The sequence below is a fragment of the Stegodyphus dumicola genome, chromosome 1, assembly GCF_044657685.1.
Source record: "Stegodyphus dumicola isolate Sdum_Otavi_A_Nest chromosome 1, ASM4465768v1".
NCBI lineage: Eukaryota > Metazoa > Arthropoda > Arachnida > Araneae > Eresidae > Stegodyphus > Stegodyphus dumicola.
This window is the reverse complement of record NC_140768.1, coordinates 278,751,756-278,774,861: the sequence shown is the minus strand read 5'-3', so window position 1 is coordinate 278,774,861 and position 23,106 is coordinate 278,751,756. Positions and strand designations below refer to the sequence as shown.

General features: G+C 35.1%; 1 protein-coding gene across 1 annotated transcript in view; it reads left to right on the top strand.

Moving 5' to 3' along the window:
* Nucleotides 1-23,106, top strand: part of LOC118201373 (leucine-rich melanocyte differentiation-associated protein-like) — a 190,362-nt gene that overhangs the window by 128,938 nt on the left and 38,318 nt on the right. The window lies entirely within an intron of this gene.

The following is a 23,106-nucleotide window of genomic DNA, read 5'->3' as shown; positions in this document are numbered from 1 at the left end:
GGAGAAAGCCATTGCATACTTTTATCGTAATCGACTGAGTATACGTAGCATTCGTATGGTCTGACAAACAAAGATTTCTTTTATTTCTAGCTTATTATAACATCCTAATGTAAGCAGTGTGATATTATTTGGTTACTTTTCTAAATTATTTTAGTTATAGCTAAGTAATCTATAAGAAGCATTTTCTCTTTAAAAAATCCGCCGTACAAGCATCCATCTTCTTTGGTAGTTCTTACATGTTTTACTATAATGAATTAAATAAGCAATAAAAAATTCGAAATTTTGTGGACTTTGACATTTACATTTGTCAAGTTGTCTTATGATGTTAAATTCAGTATAATTTAATTTAAGAATTAGTCTAACCTTCTTGCACAACCGGACGAGTTCTCGTTTTGTCATTACCTTTCAGCTCTAAGTAAATGCAATATTTTAAAAGAATTTAACAGAACTTCGCCGAGAAGAAGTCGTTACGTTATATTAAGCAGAAGATGTGAAAAAATGTGCAATGCCCTCGCCGGGACGCGAAACTTTTTTTAATTCTATGTCAGTCTGTAGCGATATCTGCCATGAGACATCTGGCAGCCCAATAAAATTTAGCCTCGGTAAAGTTGTCAGAATTTAAAGTCATAAAATCAAGTGCAGTGCAAATTGTCAAATGAAGAAAGCCCATGGCTTCACCCGACACACAAAGAGAACAGACATCATCAGCAACTACACCAATGCAGTGCAAGTGTTTGTATAAAAACTCATGGCATTTTAAAAAAGTAGTTACAGCTGGCAACTTTTCTGTTTTAGGTTAGGATAATTGATACGATATGTTATTGTCACATTAATTCTTTTACTGATTTAGAAAAAAACATTTGCAGAGACATTAGGATTTTTTGAAAGCAAGAGGCATAAAAAATGAGCAAACGTCTTCGCCGAGAATCGAACCGCGGACCTCTGGCATACGCGTCCAGCGTGCAGACCACCACACCACAAAGGCATGCTAAGAAGGCGGGAGAAATGCCCTATATACTTCCGCTTCTAAAGGGCGACTGAGGTTTTTAGGAGACCCAATCGCCAAATCCTGGGGCAGGAAAGATGAAAAATGAGCAGTGCCTTCGCCGGGAATCGAACCGCGGATATCTCAAATACGCGCCCAGCGTACAGACCACCACACCACGAAGGCATGCCAAGAAGGCGGGAGAAATACATTATACGTTACATTGCATTCATTTTAAATCGTGACGTCAAACGTATTAACATAAAGTGTCAAAAGTTTTTGTTTTCTGGTTTGGCAACAAAAAAATTATTTACGACTTGGTTGTTGCTTGGAAAGAATGAACTGATTTTATTCATACGGAAATGTTTTAATGCATTTTATTTTCAAGTGTACATAAAACTTATAAATTTTGTTTTCGCCGCCACCCACTAGAAGAACTAAAATTAAGTAGAAATTAAAATTAAGCCTAAGTTAAATAATCAGCTGAAACTTAACGGAAGTAATTAACGCGAGCTGGCTTCTAGCCTTACCACCGACGGCAATTAATATGCACGGACGTAAAACAGCAAGCGGAAATATCGACGGAACAACGTGGCCGAAAGGCAGAGCATGCTCTGTCTGAAGTAACTCAGACCCCATCTTAAGTAGTTGCATAACGTGAGAAACTGAAATATCATTCTGGCAGAAAATGAGAAAATAGAAAAGTGATTAACTGAACAAAACTGGTTAGTTTAAAACTAAACAAATCCTTACAATACTTCTTAAAAATTGCGTTGTCTTGCCGATTTATCTGCTGAAACCACATAGTAGATGTATCTTTTCTTTCTACCTTCTTAGAAGCCAGATAATGGTCCAATTAATATTTTGAATTTATACTTCTCACTAGTTTAAGTTACATAAAATTAAATGGCCCAGTCAGCGTTTCGTTTCATAACTCACGTCAAACAGTTATTAATTAATAAAAATTATAAATGGAACAATGATATTTATTAGTAAATCACAAATCAATATCATTGAATGATCTCGAATGGCAGCAAAAATAACCTCAGTTTATTTTAATTTATTTAACTAGCCCCTCAGTGAAGTGAATAAATTCGATTTTCTGGCGCTGTAAAATCTTTTAAAATGGCGAATTTTAAAATTAAATACCTCAGTCGATTTTGCTCGAACATTTTGTACTTTATATTTTTAAATTAGTGTAAAATTTTCCTAAGTATAAAGACCCGAGAACGTATAAAAATTAGATTTCGCCAATGGTTGCAAAATTCATATTTTTAAGTTCTAAAATGCCAAAATATGAATATGAACATTTGCATTATTTAAAACATTTTTGTAATTGGAAGTATATGTTACGATACTACAGGGTGATCAGCGAATAAGCCCTTATTTCAAAATTAAATATCTCTGCAACAAAGATCGATAGAATTATGCGGTAAACTGTACGTTTATTAGCAAAACTGTAAAAATGGTGTACGAAAGTTTCTAAAATTTAGTTATGAAAATCGTTAACAGATGGCGCTCTAATGGCAATGACCTATCTAAAGCCTTTAAAATGTGCTTGGAAGTCGAAAGTGATCAGTACAACTACTGGTTAATGAAAAGAGGCTACCTTAGAAAGTGAAATAATGTATTCCATTGAACAACGTGTATTTTGCTTCTGGAATTTCACCAATTAGAACACAGTCCTACGGCAACACTGGACTTCGAATGGACTGCCAGCGTCGCTGATGATCGAAAGGGAAATGTTGGGCCTAAGCAAACAATAGTTACCCCTGAAAATGCAGCCAAAGTTTCTGGATTTGCTCAGCAAAATCCTAGGAAAAGCATCCGACGGATTGCATCAGAGACAGGTTTGAAGTACACGAGCACACAAAATATATTTAAAAATAGCCTACGGCTGTTTCCATACAAAATTCATGACCATACCCATGAAAGCTGTGCAACAAAAGGTTGACTTTGCGAATCAGATTCTAACAATGATCGACAACAACATATTTGATGTGAGCTTCACAGATGAGGCAGATTTTCGTTTGAATGGAATCGTTAATAATCAAAACTGGAGATTTTGGAGTACCGAAATATCCTCATTTGTGTGAAGAAAAAGCACTGCATTCGCCTAAAGTTATGGTATGGGCTGCGGTTTGCGCCAGAGGCATTATCGGACCCTTTTTCGTACGAGAAAACGATAACTACTGACCGTTACGTTACAATTTTTGGAACAATTTGTCAGCACTCAACTAGCATTGGAGGATCGATCAGGTATCGACTGGTTCCTGCAAGATGGGGCTCGATCACATCGAACAAATAAAGTTTTTCACTTTCTTCATGAATGTTTTGGGAATAGAGTAATTGCGTTAGATTATCCTCAATTTACTGACACAGGAATAGCTTGGCCTCCATATTCTCCCGATCTGAGTCCTTGTGACTTCTTTCTGTGGGGCGCATTGAAAGACGCTGTCTATCGAAACAATCCTTCTACTCTAGATGAGCTTGAATCGTTGACATTGCAAGACGTGATGTCAAATTTCATTGTTCGTTTACGCCACCTTATTGTTTCGAACGGTAAACATTTTGATTGCAGAGGCTGCTTTAGTTTTTAACTAATTTTTTTTATTCCTTTCAGAGAAAGAGTTTTCTGTGCAGAGCGCCATCTTTTAACGATTTTCGTAACTAAATTTTCTTAACTTTTGTACACCATTTTTACAGTTTTGCTAATAAATGTACAGTTTACCGCATAATTCTACCGATTTTTCTTGTAGAGAGATTTAATTTTGAAATCAGGGCTTATTCGCTGATCACCCTGTATATATATATATATATTGCGATACTATTGGAAATATACTACATTGCAATACCAATGGTTGCGAAAATAAAAAGACGGGTAAGCGCTTCCGTAGACTCAGTGTACAAAAATATGTGTTAGAAATAGACATATAAGAGTATGTAAAATTATTTTGAATATACAGACGAGCTACGATATAATACACTTAATAAATAACAACAAAAAAATTTCATGCAAAAATACATAAAATTAGACATTTGCTGAGTGAGGGGTATTAGATGATGAAAGGATAAGGTAGTTCTCAGACAGCAAAACCTTTTACTGATGATGTGAAGTTCTCCCATAGCTGAAGACACAGAAAAGAGAAGAACGCCGCCGGAGTAGGTCTTTGCCCTGGTGTTAGTACGAGGATGGTTGGACCAATGTTATTACGAGGATGGTTCTTATTTTTTCCCCGAAAACTAATTCATTAATTGCGTAACTTTGAGGATTGATTTTCCAATTAATAAATATAATAAAATACTATGGGAAAAAACGTAGGAGAAGAAAGGCATTTTAGTTGTTAATTTTTTTTTTAAAAAAACTTAGAAAAAAAATTACTCGCGAATTTTTTTTTTTTTTCAGCTTAAAATCATTTTGCCTTACAACACCTCTTAATAATATTCATAAAAAATTCTGAAAAAAATCATTCAAAGCTACCGAGTCGTCTTAAAGCAAATTTCTGTTTACGAGCTTGATATATTTGTTCCCAGAATTCAAGAAGTTTGATGTACATTCTGCAAGAGATTATTTTCCAATGCTAGACAGGTTAATGTATTCCTTCCCACACGTTAGAAAACTCTTCTTCCAACACTTGCAATCCAACGAATACTTTATCCCAGCTATGCAGTCACCGATTCAAAAGTACTGAACTCTGTAAGCAGATAATCCTCCAGCGATTCTTTTAGCAATGCGTAAATAACAGAAGCCAGATGTCACCACGCGCGTTGAGATAAATGGGTCCTCAAAGATACTTTAATTAATGGCAGCGAATCCGATACCGTTCCATCTTGGCGACAAAACAAAACCAGGAGTGGAAAGCAACCCTCCTGAAGTCAGAAAAACAATGCTCCCGCTTTACAAAGTCAGTAAGATGGATGCGAGATCGCTATTCCATCCTTTTTGTTATAAAAGAGAGTCAAAAGCTTTCATTGATGGACATTACAGATTGGATGTTAAGAACACCGACTTCTTCGTTAATGAGAATTTGGGAATTTTATGAGACGTCGGAAGAGAAAATCACCCAAGCGTTTTCGCCAGTCAGCCTCAACTGTTTGATGAGCAAAAGAAGTAATCATTATTGTGAAAATTTATTTAATACGGGCGATGGAACATTTTCGTTCATGTTTGGTAGATAACAAAGGAAAGGCATTAACGCTCTTTCGTGACTTCTTTTATTGGTATTTTGTTAAAAAAAAAAAAAAAAAAAAAAAAAAAAAAAGTTTATAAATAAAAATTATTTTCTGTCATTAATTAACTAACGCATCGTTTACAGGCAAACGTAGCTTCGTTTTAGTTTTCAAAGTATATCAAACTTTTCCCTTAATATTGTTGCGTGCGTAAGGGTTCGTTTTAGATTCTATGCACAAGTCCGATAATAGGTTCAGAGCTCTGGAATTTTCCTCATAGATATTCGTACAAATGTTAACAATATCCCGCAGTATAATCAGTAGTTATACTTCAAACTTCTAAAAACGTTAAACTACAACGGAAAGCAAAGCGCATCTAAAGAGAAATCTAACTCGGATTTCTCAATTCAAGCGGAAATAACAACTCACAACAACCGTAGCTAAGCAACTGAACTGAGATGCTCTCTATCTCTGGTTTTTTTTTTATAGTTTTCAACCGGTCGCGAGATATTTCTAGCTATTTCTGCTTCTCGAGATTACTGTAAAGCAATAAGAGGTGGGAATTACGGTTACAGCTAATATAGTGGTTAATTACATTTATTCAATCTCCGTATTTGTCTGGCGCTGTATTGCACGGGGAAATTCAATAGTTTTAATTATAATCCTACTAAAATTACGTATCTAAATAGAAAATCCGTAAAAATAGTCTTTTGAAATATACCAACTAATAACTATACGATGGCTCCAAAATAAGAAAGGACTAACAAATTTTTCATATTAGTTTCACTTTTTCAAATTCCTTAATACTTCGTTCTAAAAATTAATACTTTCTATACTTTGTTTTACTTTTAATTTTTTTTAATTAAAGATTCCTTAAAAAAATTCCCAGGAGAGTATATTTGTTTTCCTATTTTTAAAAATTAAGTTTTCATGTAAGATATGCATGCACACCAATGTTAATCTAAGGTATTTCTCTTTTCTACTTTTATAAAAATCGTGTCACTTATATAGTTTAAAAATTATATTTTTTATGACTTTATTATCTAGCTCCTTACTCAGACAGCTTTCAGTCTAGCGTGCTTTAACAGAATGTCAATTTTGCTTGAAAGCCCGTTGGAAAGACTTGCTGCTTGCTTGTATGTGACTTAATCTAAATCGAAGAATGAAATATTAGAAAAATTCGCTATGCTCTGTTTACATACGAGTTTCGAGCTTAGCGTTCTAGAATACTCTGTGTTCTCATCCTAAGGGTACGAATGATGAATACGACATGCAAAGCTGATACCGCAAGTGGCTAAAGAAAAATTACGTTTCTAAAAGAATAACTAAACAGAGATTTTGTTTTATAATCGTAAGCTGGAAAAATGACAACCACCATTTCCGTGGGCCCAAAGCATATCACTTCATAAACTGTTACGTAATATAAACAATAAATCGATTGCAAAATTTGTAACTATACAAAATTAGAAATTTTATAATAAACTTAAAAATTTGTTGCAAAATGTTATTAAGGCCTTTAGATGAAAAATAGTTTATTAACTTATTAATTTAATGCAGTGTTCGACAATGCGCTTTTGCGATATCAAAGATAAATAAAAGATTTCAGTACTTTTCCGTTTTGCCGGCGCAAGCGATAAAGTCGCCGGTAATGGTACAACCGATGCCAAATGAAATATCCTCGCTGGTAACCTTTTACTTTAACTTTTACATTTTCAAAACAAGTCGCAGCCAGTTCTTATCAGATTAATTGTTTCTTTCAATACTGGCATACAATCACATAGAATTTTTACCAGACAATTCAATTTTATGTCCTAAGGCCATTCGCGGGCGGTAATTAAGTCAATTAGGATGCAATCACACCGCTCACCCGATGGCGAAAATATAGAAAAGGCAAAGTCAGGAGTTAAATTCATCAATTCTAATGAGAATGCACTAGCGAAATAAAGCACTGCGGTTTTACAAAATTTCTGAGTAAGGTATTCGTACGAATTGAAATAATGCTTGCATTTAAACTTGTATTCCAAATTAAGATTTAACTTGAAATTAATGTAGATATTTACTGAGAGAATTAGATTTTTGTAACTTAGTTTACGTGAGATGAGATCACTTGGGGTCTCGTGATATGAACCGGCGAATCAGGGTGTTGTACGATGAAAGCATAGTGAATTCTTAAATTAATGTCTTTTTACAAATTTATTGTCTTTATTTATTGGCTTTTTTACAAAATTTTAAACTAAATAAAATGTTTATACCTTCAAAATAAAAAATTCTTACAACTAACATTTGTCAACATTTTTTATGCGTATACTATGTGTTTTCGCCAATAAAGTCTGCTTGGCGAGATTTGCGCCGGCGAAGCGGAAAAGTACCAAGATTTCTTTCATCGACGATTGGCAACAACGTTTGCTTATGTCCAACGTGGTTTTACTGAAGCTGTAAACAATAATCCTCTTCGAAGTTAAGAAACTGTTAAAAAATAGTCACCTATATTATATCAACAAATATCTCGGGCTGCGATCCCAATAGATCCGTGTATTTAGAATTATATTTCAAATTTTTGTTAGATTTTATAATAATTATTAGTTAGCTGCTTAACTCATGGTTCAGATTAACTGAATGAACATTTTATTCTGAAACTTCTTAAACGGAAGAAGTATTTAACTATTGAGAGATTAAATTGAGAACACGAACATGTAAAATAAGTGTTTTAAGAGGAGACATTTCTTAAAGGATTTCTATTGTGTATGTATATATGTATATACATATGTAAATATTTACCATAGAAAGGAACAGAATATGTAGTGGACTAAGAATCTCTCGAGTGAAATTTATTAAATTGTTGTGCAAATGCGAATAAATGCACATGCTTCAAGTTCAAATCTAATTTACGCCGTCTCGTATCTGTCTAGAAAGGAAATGAAGGAACTCTAGTTTTCCTACTAGTGGTGAGAATCCGGTAAATGTTCCTCGGGCGTTAGATATAAGATTTTCCTTTTTCTTAAGCTGTTAAAGGCTTCTTGTAAAATATTATTCTATACCTTGTTCCTGGCATTTTATAGAGCACAAAATATGGAGTATTTAAACGTTAATGTTTTCCTTTAAAAGTAAATTAATTTAATAAAGCTGATGCGGTAAAATTGTGATTACATTTGTAGTTTAAAGGGGACAGTAGTATCAATGGTTTAGTGTTATACTTTTCTTTAGAATTAGTATGATAAAATATCTCTCAGCTCAGGAAGAAGTTAAGTTTTTCAGATTTACTTCGTATAATAAACCTATGCAAACTGAAGCATAAAAACAAACTGGAAAATTAATATCTCGAGAAATATAAGAAACATCCCTCCCCTCGTCTACACATACATCTTGAAATAGGCGTATTGTTCAGCCATCAACTAGTATAAAATTTCACAGCCTAGCCAAAAAATAGACAGTACATTAAGTCCATCAACTCAAAAAAAAAAAAAAAAAAACTGAAAGGTTTCAGATTTTAACGGTTGCCTAAAAGGGTCTGTGTTAAGGTCGCACTCTACCAGTCTTCTGTTACACTCACTCCTACTGAACCACTTTTCTTTTCTTGTCTTTTTAGCTTTATTATTAAGCATAATTTCCTTCGCACTTAAATCATGTACAATTCAGCAACAAAATTACAAAATTTTTAAAAGCAGCATAGCAGTATACATTTAGAATTCTCGATGCAGCGTAAAGTGTTGGCATACATTTTTCCGTTATTTCCAATCTTTTCTCAGTTCATCATATCAATGTTCAGTTTTCCTACTAAGATGTCTTAGCAAAAAAATTTTTTGTCTTCTTACTATCAGCGTTTTTTTTTTTTTTTTTTTTTTTTTTTGTTTGTTTGTTTGTTTGTTTGTTTTGTTTCTTTTTGTTTGTTTGTTTGTTTACTTTATGTATTAAATATCACGTTCTTGGCGCTTACGCCACATATTTCGATTCAACAGTAAAATCACAAAATATTTAAAGCAGCATCTCTTTAGAATTTCCGACACACAGTCTCTCGCGCTGGAGATAAAGATGTTTTTTTTTTCTTTTTTTAGTACAGTGTTGCCATTGCTCGTTTTGAAATCGTTGAGTTTGTTAATCAAATATTCGTTAAAGTTTTACAAAATATGAAATAGATAATAAAAATTAATCAGAATTCTAAATTCTGTCCTTCAGGTGCGCATGTTCGGGTAGAGGACTAAGTCATTCAAAATTTGATGGCTCTAGGTACAGTTGTTTTTCCACATTTTGAGGAACATGCATACATTCATGCAGATTCTTCATTATTTAATTTCCTTAAATATAATACAGGGCAATAATATTTAGTGACAACAATTTGTGAAGTGATAAAACGCATTTAAATAATTCGACGCAAAATGCCGTTTCGACACTAATAACCCATTCGGATCCAACGTCCCTTTTTAGACTAAAATAAAATAAAAAATCATAGACATGACTATGTGCCGATAACTGGCGCAGGAAGAGAGAAAAGAATCTACACCGGTGTTCAAAGTTAAAGAACGTTCACATTTGGTAGACTTATCTTCAGACGGGATGCCCAGATTTAAATATAATTTTGCATAAGCATAGATTGATATTGGAGAGTCTTCCAATCTTCACATTTGGTAGTCTACTAAGTCAAGACTCTTTGTGTAGACTTAAGCGAATTATCGCTATATCTAGATAAATAACAGAAGCATAAGAAGGGTGAAAATAACCCTTTTATTAAGAACTCAATATAGTTGAATAGAATGCATTTTTTATGCTTACAAAACCAGCCAGCATTTATGCCGTGACTCAAAAATAAAGAATTTTAAATTAAACTAAGTTAAATCTTAAGATAGCCGAAAGGCTACACAGAAATTATTAGTGCGCAAGTCAAGTTGGCTGCAACCTATACCGGCGTGAAAAGGACTATTGGCGAGAATAAAAGCAACGCCGATGACGTACGTAGAATTTCAACTAGTAACGTGGCCTTCAGCAACCGGAACATGCTCTGACTAAATAATCAAAAATTCCCCTTTAAATACTATCTCTTTTCTAACTCATTTAAATAGCTCGCCCAGCTAAAATTTATGTATTAGCATTAAAATGGAAAAAGAGAAATGACAGTATAGATAGATACTAACATAAAGTAAATGGTTAATTAAATAAAATAATACTTTACAATATAATACGTACCATGCAATAATCGTGGTACACATGCATGCCATGCCCAAGGCTCATAGGCGCAGAGTTCTACAATTGAGGATGCAAGATTGAACAACAAAAAACCAGTCTTATAGGGGATATAGTCGCTTCCAACAGTCATGCAGTTCACACAAACTAATTTCGTACTGGAAATGAGGCAGTTTATGAGTCTCTGTGGCAGTCGGTGAAATTCCTACAGCAGTGCTGTTTTCAAGTCCTGAAGAATTTTGGGAAGGGAAAGTCGAGTTCCGATTGCCAATTGGTTCTAGACATGTTCTATAGATTTTTAAATATGGAGATCTGACTGGCTATTCCGTCTGGTTAATATTCTCGTTTTTTTTTTTATGAAAACGTCTACCTGATTATGCCTTCTTACATGAGAGCTGTTATCCTTAAATGAAATGAAGGCCTACTGCAAGAAAAGAAAAATTACTGGAAAGATGACGACAGGGCTCTAAAGCCTGTTCCCTGTATTTTGTAGCAGTGACAGGGCTTGAGTCAAAGACACGAAAGCTTCTGCCTCCATTCAAAGCGATGCTTCTCCAAACATTGAAACTTCTGCCGCCATTTTGGTCCTTTTCTTGAATATTGGTGGTCTGTTTTTTTTCCATGTGAATTTATGTGAAAAATCAATGTTTAAGTTGAATCGTAACTCATCTCTAAAAAGAACGCTTCCTTCGCTGGTCGCTTAGTCCAAAGTCGATTTTATTTGCACTATGCTAAGAATTTCCTGCGCCGATGAACCTTGCGCACCATCTTCAAGTACGTACACTGCGTAAGAAAAGGGATAGTTCTATATCTCCTGTTCTACTAGGCGCGACTTAGGATATATATTAGATTTATATATAACATTGTTCTAATATAGGTATTTTTGATACAAAACCGGTCTTTTTCTGAAATGACATGACATTTGTTTTCCACATTTCGATTCTACGACTCAAGTTATGCCTAAATATTAAATTTTGTTAAATTTGGTGCTAAATTTACGGAGAAATTCAAAAATTTATCTTGGCACTTTTTTTTAAGTTTGCGCCAAGAAAAATTCACTTGGCGAACTTTTTAATTTATAGCAACCTATTTTCCCTTACCCTTTTTTTTTTTTTTTTTTTTTTTGTGTGTGTGTGTGTGTGTGTGTGTGTGTCTATCGGAAAAAAGGTCTATCGTTCATACTTTCAAATAATTTTAATAAAGTGCGTAAAACAGATTTGGCGATATTATCGCTTGTAACAAATTTGCTAAATTTCGAAACGCTCTAATATATAAATTTACATATATCTTTGGAAATTTTTAATTAAAAAAAACCCTGAAAACTTTGAAAATAATCTTTTGCAGGTATGCTAAAAATACATCTACTTTAAGATGATGGTAAAAATTTTATAGGTTATAATTCAAATACGTATATTTTGGAGCTTTTTTGTAATTAGTAAAACTGTTTCGGCTGCTTGTGTCACGTAATTAATACAAAACAATTGTTTTAGAGTTTTATAATGTTTCTTATAGAAAAAGTATTTAATATTTGAAATTTGTAGTCTAAATTCTATTTCGAGGCGTTAAATAGTAACTGGAGTTTCCAGATTATAACTCATTTTCTTTTTGGCTGAGGCTTTTGAAATTTCAAGAGGTATTTGCTGAAGTAATTTTTAAAAGGGATACCATTTCCTGTCAAAGATTTTCAGAGCTATTTCTTACGGTGCTTCCGTTAGAAGTACGTTGAGGAAGGTCAAATCAAAAGTTAAACATGCTGAAAAATAAATGCATTTTCTATTTAAAACTTCAAAATAGGACTTTAAATAACGGTCTTAAAAACAGGTAGCTTTCATTAAACTGCTAAATTTAATTCTTCAGTTGTGAACTTTTAAATGCCAACAGTTTTAAGAAGAAAATTAAATTACTTTAATTTCTGAAGAATTATAATATTATATTCAGTAATAAATTTTTCGTGATTAGTTTTTACTTTTGCAGCAGAAGAATCTTTTTTTACCCAATTTGCAAGGCACTACAACTTCGTAATCGATATTTCCTCCCTAACTCGACGAAAAAATCCCAACACTCTAAGACAAAATCTGATCTGGACACCACATGACTTCCACGTACTCCTATTAAGTTATACACACTTTTTGCTGCACTTCATTTAAACTTGTTTCCTCGAATTTCAGTTCTCACTTCGCAGAATACATAAAAACTCAAAACATCTTCATTAAAAATTATAAAATACAGAAAAACATAAAACACAAAATACAATTAAAAAGTTTAAAAAATACAATCAAAATTAGAGTTTCGACGAAAAACGAGCCATTCGGCCAGCGGGCGGTAAGACTAATTTTTCGGTGCACAAAACTGCAAGTTTACCTTTGGTCTCACTCGGCAAAAAGACATTGATGTTGGTGCAGACACTGAATTAATTCACTAATCCACTAAGAGTTTCAAATGTAAGCAAATGGGGCTTCGTTAGGCTTAGTAGCACTTAAACCTTTAAATTGTTACTAATTCTGCAATTATTGCATTCACATTAACTAAAGGCATAAAAACCTTAACCGGAACATAAGAACAACACAATTCAATCTCTTTTAAAGCACCAAAACTATTGCGGCCGATTACAACCGAAAAAAGAGGTGAAAAACTCATGTTATAGAAGTTCCATATACAAAATTTCAACATTCTGAAGCTAGTCGTTTTTGAGTTATGCGAGTTGCATACATACGTACTTACAAACGTCACGAACAAATCTCTTCTGAAACCATTTTAAATCCACTTCACTCAAAAACAGCGTTCAAATGGATTCGAGGGCAATGAAAATAGATATTTTCGTTGAAATATGGTACCCTAAATTTTTCGCGATTGCAATACTTCCTTTACTTCGTACAAAGGAATTTAAAAAGCCAATTTTCCATAGTATCTCAGTTTTTTTCTGCTGTACGCACAGGCATACAAAATGTAACGTTAATGTCATTTTCAAATCTGGGAAAGTTTACAGAATTCCAGAACACTTTTCAGGGCACGTTTTATAGATGGATACGATACTAATATCCGGAACTGCCCTTCTCAATCCGGTACGTCTGCTTACTTTAACCAAGCTGCATCATAAGCCATTACCTTTTACGATGTACGGAAATAATTCTATATTCCTTTATTCCCTCATTTGTTTTTGTTATTAAATCCTGCAAAACAGTTTCGCATAGACATTTCTCTTTCCTAATTGGACATTTATTGTCAAATCAACTTTCTCCAACTCTCAGAAAGCCAATAATCAATTACCATAATAATCTCATTAAGAATCTAATTCAAAATAATTGACCTTCTACAAGCAACAAAATAAATCCGCTGTCCTCATTGGTAAAAGCAATAAAACCGTCGCCAAGTGAAGGGATAAAGTACTTGTAAATGGCAACACTTTCTTTGCATTTATTTAAGATTTCAAATCGAGATTCGTTATCATAAATGACGTTATTGTTTTCGAGGACGTCGGCCTAATGACCACCCGGCAGGAATGAGTCATTAATCATATTTTCTTTTTTCCACTGTTTCTTTTGTTGCACTTTACATCTCAATTCTTGAGTCGGATGTCTTAAGCGAAGACTGCTGTTGTTCCCAGTTCGCATCTGTATCACAGGAGAATAATGGCTCATTATGTATTCATCTACAGATCGTTTACAGCGGTGAGTTGCGGATAGCAGTGCTTCAGACGTGAACATGGTCGTTTAATAAAAATCTTCGTGCATTGTTTTATTATTTTTATCGGAGGTTATGAATATGTATTGCTGATTACACAAGCATTTAATTGAATGAAAAAAAATTAATTAGATAATGGCTTTTCAGCCCAAAGGGCGTTAACCCAGAAGGGCTATTAACTTCGTTTTGGCATTTTGCGTCGAAAACTTTAAAAGTCTGAATCGCTTTTCAAATTGTTGCCACTAGATATTATTGCCCTGTGTTATATTTAGAGAAATTAAATAATGAAGACTCTGCATAAATGTATGGTATATTTCTCGCATTGTGATAACAGCAGTACCTAGAGCTACATCAAATTTTGAATAAGGTACGTCTCCACCCGAATATGAGCCTCCGGAAGACCAAATTTCGAATTTGTTTATGATGGATTTCATATTTTGTAAAACATTTATGAGTTTTTGATTAAGAAACTCAACGATTTCAAAGCGAGCGATGGCAACACTATACGAAAAAAAAAATATCTCCAGCGCGCGAGACTGTGTATCTGAAATTTTAAAGATATGCTCTTTTTAATTTATTTTGCGATATTGCTGTTGAATTCAATTTTATGGTTTAAGTGGGAAGAACATGATATTTAATAAATGAAGGTAACATACAAAACGTTAAAAAAGAAAAGTTAAATTTATTTAATTTATTTAATTAAATTTAAAAAAAATTTTTAGCATAGCATGCCCAACAAAGAAACAAAAGAGTTTTCTTTTATCAATCGTTGTAAAAGTATATTGCTCATCACTGAGACAAAGTGATTCATTTTAAAACAATATCTGTATCATTTAATTTTATTTTGCAACAATTACTCTATAAGGTGAGTGAGTGAGTGAGTGAGTGCACCGCTATGATGGCTTCCGACCACGGACATGAACCAAACGGAATTATATACCATCACGGCGGGGAAGTAACAAGGTTGAATATTATATACTAATAACAGTTTTTACATATTGATAACTGCAGGCACTATGCGTTATTCTGGTTATCTGCTTTAAGTTCTGAACATTTGAAACATAATATTATTCACGGTTGTTTCTGCTTAGGCAGTGTCTTGAGATTTTCTCTATTTTATCAAGGGCTATTCTGCTTTTGAGTGTGTTAGACGTCCACATTGCCCAGGCAAAGTCCGCTGGTTTCTTCAAGTGCCAGGTTCTTGTATGTACACAATGGAAGTAATAATGGTCCGTGTCGCCTTCCTCTCCGCATTCGCAGAAAGGAGTATCCCTAAGTCTGAATCTGTTCAGGTATACTGGGAATGGTCCATGACCTGTCAAGAAATGTGTTAGGCTAGCACAGTGGGTCTTTATTTCCACGTTAACTTTTGGCAGTAAGCGAAATGTCCTTCGTCCTACCTCTGCCTCTGTCCATCTACTTTGCCAATTTTGTAGCAGACTAGTCAAAGTTGTTCGCTTAATATGAGACCAAGGAAGTTTAGTTGGTCTTTCTAATATATCCGTGCAACTCTATAAGGTGTTTTCTCCCTCCTTTTCGCATGCCTTCGCGATGTAATTGGTAGCATACTCGACGCGTATACGAGAGGTCTAGCGTTCGAGTGCCGAAGGCATTTTTCACGTCTTCTGCTTCAAAAGAAATCTAATGATTCTACAACTCATTGAGATTTGTTAGTATAATTAGTAAAAGGTGCTTTGTAATATCATATGAGGTACACCTTTCATTGTAAAATTTCTAATGTATACGTATTTCCGGTTTTCATGGTTTCCTGCATAAAACATATAAACTAAATTGCCGTTAATAACCTTTGTAGTAAAAGAAATAATAAATTAATTAATTGAAAAATAAAAACCATATCCTGCAATTATCTAATTGTTTTTTCAATTTTGCTGAAGTAGTACAACTCAGTTAAATTTTCATCATTTTCTAGTTACAAATTTTTGCGTCTGAAAATCAACTACAAAAGCAAGCATTCGATCTTTCAGAGCTGAAATATTTTTCAGTAATGTTAGATTTCATTTAAAGGTAAAGATATAGTTAAACTGATTTTAAATTACTTAGTCTGTTTAATCAAATATTTATTTTATAAAAAAATAAAAATAGCTGAAATATTTCATTAATAGTAATTTTGTAACGCAGACAATGATTTTAATTTATTCTGCCATACATAGATGTGATAATATGTGCCTACTCTTTCAGCATATTTCTCTCTCTTTCTCTTCTTATCATAAAGTATGTTCCCCCCACGTCTTTTATCCGCATAATTTGTTCACTTGAAAACATAAACATGTTACGTAAAGATTACTATTTGTTGTATAACTTCTTCTTTCCTTTGATGCAATTATAAACAAGAATGCAGATGGTTCTCATAAAAATCGATCAAGATACCTATTGACATGGAGAAAAACTGTGTTATTAGCGACCGCAATAGCATATGTTTGTAATTCAAAAGGAAAGAGAATTCCAGTTCGAGCTAACATTGATAACAGCAGCATATACATGGATGTCAACTCTCACTTTCAAATGTCGCTAGATACACCTACAAAAGTAGCTAGTAGCTAAAATTTAAAAAAAAGTATAACCCATATTCCATAATAGGTTTTGTTATATCAGGATCAATGTTCCTTCTAACCTTCTTCGGGAACATGCAAGGACCTGACTCGGAACAGAGAGCTTACTAAAGCTATGTTCAAAATTGTGGGAAGTAAACAGGATACACAAGAAGGGTATACAAAACCCTTTATTTTTCTCTATTTACAATGACTTCCGTACTTCGGAATACACCGACCCGCTACTTGGGGTCAAAACGTAAAAGTATAAAAATAGAACTAAACTCTAATTTAACTTTAGAATAATAAACGTGGAAGATTGGCCTTATATTAACAGGAAGCGTATGTAGTACAGAGAACTGTGAACACTACAATACGTTTAAAAATTATCAAGAGGATTAAAACCTCTGGCCTGGACGGCAACCAGCAACTGCGTAACTTCTAAGGTAAGCGGCCTGCTTCGACGCACTGCTTCCTCTCTCTCGCTTGGCAAAAAGCCACAACTGAAATACTTGGCGTTCGCCAGACAAACTTTGCATAAAAACCTTAACGCTTATAATTCTGGCCGGAAGTAGAAAATAAGAAGTGATAGTAAAGATTTAAAATAAAATAAACGTTAGTAAAACTTAAGATCCTTACATACTTCCCGCCAGAGTTAATTAGTTTGAAACTGAGGTCTAAAACGACCTTGTTGAAAACTTTTAGCTCTAGAATCTAACGCGAGGCCAATCTTTTACAAATATTTTTTCGCTAGAAACTAGAAATTTAAAAGAAAGAAATTTTTTACAATAGCAGCTCCCAGGATACACAATTTTTTTCATCTGTACTGCATCTAGACAGGAGCTTTTATTCAAATCTGGTTCCTTCCAGAGATCTGGAAGGAAAACTAGTTTAATGAAATGTTACACAATGAAATGGCAAGTAACATGTATAATTATACTTCTCTTAACATTCTTATTTCATTCATGACTATTTTAATTATCTCTCCCCGTGCTCTCTGACATGTGCTGTAAAAGAACACCAAACACGAATGTGTTTCTGTCTACGTGTTCCACACTTCCTCCTACAATCAAAACACTAACGTGTTAAAATTCAACATGGCAAGACCTCGTAACACACCCTAATTTCAACTCTAAACCCTGAGGTACTATTCTGAAAGTGTCTAACTCTGAAGTGTAGCGTCAGAGAGCCTAACTACATCATTCAACCTTTAACACATATTCGTCATGATTTAGTCTTTTTACAGTCACACGAATAAGAAAAACTTTAAAATTCACTTTTACCATATCACGGTATTTCTTAACATTTAAAATAACAGTTCACATTGTATATAAGAACATATCAACATGCCGTTAATTTTACACATTTGAAAACATACGTTAGTAGTACATTGTTAACTTCTATTCTTTTCAAAGCAAGTGCCAATTCTTTCTACATTGAAATACTACATTTCAAAAAGTCTTTCAGACTAAAACTTCTTTCTTGCTAGAATGTTTTAAATAAAATTTATACAATAACTTTTTACAATATTTAAGTCTTTACACAACGCTATTATACATCAACTTTAGTTTTACGCGCGAGTAATTGAAAAACATAATACCAAAATCGGTAACAACTCATTTCTCGCCCTTTTGGCGATAAAGGTAGACCTCGCATGAGGTAAAACTTCTTGAAATCTGCCACTTGCAGTAAGAATGAAAGATTAACTTAAGTTTGCAAAGTAACATAAAATTTTACTTATCTTTGTGATATTCGGACATCCTTTTCTGGGCCCAGTCCTTAAAGGTATTGCAGATAGTAGTTTGATTTATCCTCCTTCTTGTACGGGCTCGCCCTTCAGTGCCTTCCTCTGGAAGCTTCCTTTTTTCACCAGTTCGGTCACCCTTGAATACCTTCTTTTTCTCCTCTGCTTGTGGTCTTGGCCGTTTGATGGCAGCTGGTCTTGGCGGAACCGGGAAACTTCTTTCGTGTGCCTGCTTGGACCTCGTTGCTGGCCGTTCAAATTTTCCTTGTAACTTTTCCTCCGCCGCTGATGGCCCTTCCGCAGTTCGGCGACATTTGCTGCGGAGAGTCCTGTCGGATGAGTAGATCTTCCGTTTTAGAGGCGGGTTATAGTTGCCGTCATTTCTCCTGGTTCTCTTCACATACGTCGTCCTTCTCCCTTCTTCATTCTGGGGGTGTTCGTGAACTCTCTTTTCTGGACGGTGGAACGGCTTCTTTTTCTTGCTACCTTCAACTTTTCCGCGGGGAAATTTTCTTTTCACTTGCTCCTGCCTCTTAATGGCTTGCCCTTGTACTTGTCGTTTTTCCACCTCTGGAGCTTATGCCTGCGGTGTCTGCCGTGCCGGATCCTGCAAAAGAGCTGAAAATATTTGCATTTTATTACGATCAAAGTAGGGTTTGATTTGATCAATGTTTGCGGAGCAGGTTTTACCATTTCTGGCTTTTAACACTACTACAGCGTGAGTTATTTTTTCTATAACATATGGTCCTTCAAATCGTGGAAAAAATTTGGCAGTCTTATCTTCTGGGGCTGAAGAAAGTGAATGCTTAATTTTTAAAACTTCATCCCCTACTTTATAAGTTACTCCCCGTCGTTTCAAATCATAATAGAGCTTCTGTTTTCTTTGTGCTACTTCCGTATTCTTCTTTGCTTCCTTAATTAGTTTTTCTATATCACCCATTTTAAATTCTGGGGCTCTTTGTTGCACATAAAATAATTTATCTAACGGCGTTATAATCCTTCTGCCTAAAAATAACTCAGCAGAAGTTTTGCCCGTTGTATCATGTTTTGCGGTCCTAAGGGCGAAAGCAAATTCATTGACATAGTTATTTAAGCTTTTATGAAAATTTTTAACATAACTACGGATAATTTTCACTATATTTCTATTGACCCGATCCGCTATATTTGATTGCGGCCGATACGGGACCATTTTTAAATGACGTATGCCCAGTTTTTGGCACATGTCTTCAAATACATTACTTACAAATTGAGGACCATTATCCGATATAACTTTTAGGGGCGCCCCGTATTTTAAAATATATTTATTTAAATTAGAATCAGTAACTAATTTCGCGGAGGCTCGTTTTAAGGGAACAATTTCGGTCCACTTACTAAAATGATCAACTATAACAAGGAGATAGCGACTTTTATTTAACTGACTTTTTGGGAAAGGGCCCAATAAATCGATGCCAATTATTTCATTTGGAAATTCGGATTTAATACTATTTAGAAACCCGGCCGGGCGGAAATTAATATAATTAACTGCTTGACATGTTGGGCAGGACTGGACATACGCCCTTGTTAACTTTTGTAGTTCAGGAAAATAGACTGCCTCGCGTACGCGTTGGATAGTTTTCCGAATACCAGCATGAGAAGCTAAAGGGCTGTCATGGAGCTCCTGTAGGATATTTAATCTAAGACTAGCTGGGATAACAGGTCGAAATTCGTTGTTGGAATTCGTAGTTTTTGTATAAAATAATAGACCATCTATTAGTTCGTAATGGGCCGCCCTATTTCTTATCGCCACAATATCTTGGTGGCAAAAATTTTCAGGATCCTTCAAATACTCATAAATGCTTCCAAACTCAGGATCCTTACCCAGTTCGGTTATTACAGTTTCTCGGAATTTATTGTACATGCTGTGAGCATTGCCACCTTTACGGTATTACCTTGGTCATCTATTTTAATTCTTGATAGGGCATCTGCTACGATATTTTCCTTTCCGGGGGTATGCTTGATTACCAGATTATATTCTTGCACCTTTAGTGCCCATCTTATTAACCTTGGGGATAAATTTTTCCCTGAGTACAATCTAGTCACCGCCGCATGATCAGAGTACACTGTTATTGGCGCCTTTCCAAAATAGACTCGGAACTTTTGCACTGCTAACAGAACTGAAAGTGCCTCTCTCTCGGTCGCGGAATAGTTTCTTTGTGTTTGATTTAAAGTTCGGCTAAAAAGTGCCACGGGCTGCTGATTTTGCGAAAGTACCGCTCCTACCGCATAATCCGAAGCATCCGCTGAAATTTCTAAATTCTCATCCTTTTCAGGAAATTTCAACACAGGGGCTTGCGTTAATGCTTGTTTTAATTTTTCGAAAGCACTATTGGCTTCGGCCGTCCACGAGAATCTTGCCTTTTTCCTTTTTAATTTTAACAATGGCTCAGCGATAGCTGCAAAGTCTTTTATAAAGGACCTATAATATGAACAAAGTCCTAGAAAAGAAGAGAGCTTCTTTGCCGTGTTTGGAGTCGGATACTTTTGTACAGCGATTATTTTTGATTCGTCTGTCTCGATTCCTTTTTGAGATATTTTGTAACCTAAATATTTTAATTCAGGGGCTGCAAATTTGCACTTTTCGACATTAACTTTTAGACCGGCCTCATTTAATAAAGAAAACACCTGTCTTAAATCCTGTACATGTTGGTCGAGATTTTCACTAGTAATAATGATATCGTCTAAATAGATAAATGTGGACTTTCCAAGAACAGGTCTTAAGACAATGTCCATGCATCGCTGAAATGTTGCCGGGGCCCCTGAAAGGCCAAACGGCATACGCAAAAATGCATAAGTGCCAGACTTGGTTATAAAAGCAGTCTTAGAGGCACGTCCTCAGGCCTAAGCCCTATTTGAAAATAACCAGTCGTTAAGTCTAAAGTCGTCATAAATTTGGTTGATTTTATGTTCCTTAGAATTTCTTCAATGATCGGTAACGGATATACCGGATATTTCGTTATGGAATTTAATTTACGGTAATCAATTTCTTACATAAAACCACCGGGCTAGCATAACTACTTGAGATGGGCGTTATGATCTTTTTACGTAGCATATCGGTAATATGCCATTCTATAATTTTTTCCTTATTCTTATCATACCGGTGGTTATTGGCCAACTGGCATTGCATCTCCGGTGTCAATACTATGGTTAGTAACCTGAGTAAATCCTGGAATATCACTAAATAACGAAGCAAATTCACTTACCACTTGTCGGATTCTTACTTGCTCGTCATTAGGGAGGTGGTCAAGTTTTAACATTGGCGGTTCAGCCTTTTCTGCACGGACTGGTTTCATTGTCAGCTTAAGGGACGCTTCATTAAAATCCAGTGTTGCTTGTGCGTCTGAAAGAAAATCTATTCCTAAGATTATATGCGCTTGCAGATTCTTTACTATAAAAAACATCACCTTTACTTGTTCGTCCTTGATACCGATGTATAGTGGTAATTTACCTATGCACTTACATCTTTCTCCTTGCGCAGCTAACACTGTCGCATTATCCGAATTATATATGCGATATTTACGAAAATACTTCCTAAAAAAATCTTCTGCCACACAGAAACACTGCGCGCCTGTATCCAGGAGTGCGGTGGCTGGGATATTATTCACCAACACTTCAATCTTCGGAAGAGTCAAATTTTTCACCATTACTGTATTTAACTTGAAGAGGGGTTTTCGTGACCTTCGGATTTCCGCACCCTCTCGTCAGCAGAAATCCGTTTTAGTTTAAATTATTTTTCCTTTCCGTGCTTTCCTTCTTTTTCCACTGGCCTTGAGACTTTTTTCCTGGATTGCTATTGAACTGTCGACGTTCTCCGGCTGTTTTTGAATGCTCGGGTTTCCTTGCCCACTGATTCGCTTTGCTTCCGTAGCCGTGTGCTTGAGTTTGCTGTAGTCTTGGCGTACCAAATTGGTTTCGCTGTTGATATTGGCGTCTTCTTTCAATGTCCGCCGTTCTTCTACTTTCAAACTGGATTGCTAGCTCAAATAACTTTTCCAGTGTAGTCGGATTTCTTAATTCAATAAAGTCTTGCACTTGGGGCAGTAACCTCGGCAAAATCACTTGAATTATTTCAGGATCCGGACGGTTTCCATACAAGAGTTTGAAGACGTGAATTTTTCTTAAAATAAAGCTTGAGAGATTTTCGATTCTTTGTTGATATATAGTGAAAAGTTCCGTTTCTAATTTCACACGATCCCTTACAACAGGGAAGGCTTTTAGTAGGGCAGTCTTGAAATTTTCGTAAGTATAGGTGGGACTTCCTGCTTGACCCAAGAGACTTCTCTGGGTTGAACATTTGAACCAGTTAAGCGCTTGGCCCCTCAAAGCGCTGGTAGCTAAGGTAACTTTTTGAAACTCGTGCACGGGGTAGAGCATGAAGTGGTCATCCAATTTTTTCCAAAAAACTGGTTACCGGTGAGTTTCCATTAAATGTTGCTTCTGGTTTCATCGAAGCGCGCATGATCTGGACGATGTAACCAAATCCTTCCAGGGCGGCAGCTGGCATTTCTGGATTCTGAGCCGTTTCTGCAGGCAGCACAGGTTCTTCTTGAAACTCGGCCATGGTTATTCTTCTTCGTTGGGCGCCACTATCAGGATCAATGTTCCTTCTAACCTTCTTCGGGAACATGCAAGGACCTGACTCGGAACAGAGAGCTTACTAAAGCTATGTTCAAAATTGTGGGAAGTAAACAGGATACACAAGAAGGATATACAAAACCCTTTATTTTTCTCTATTTACAATGACTTCCGTACTTCGGAATACACCG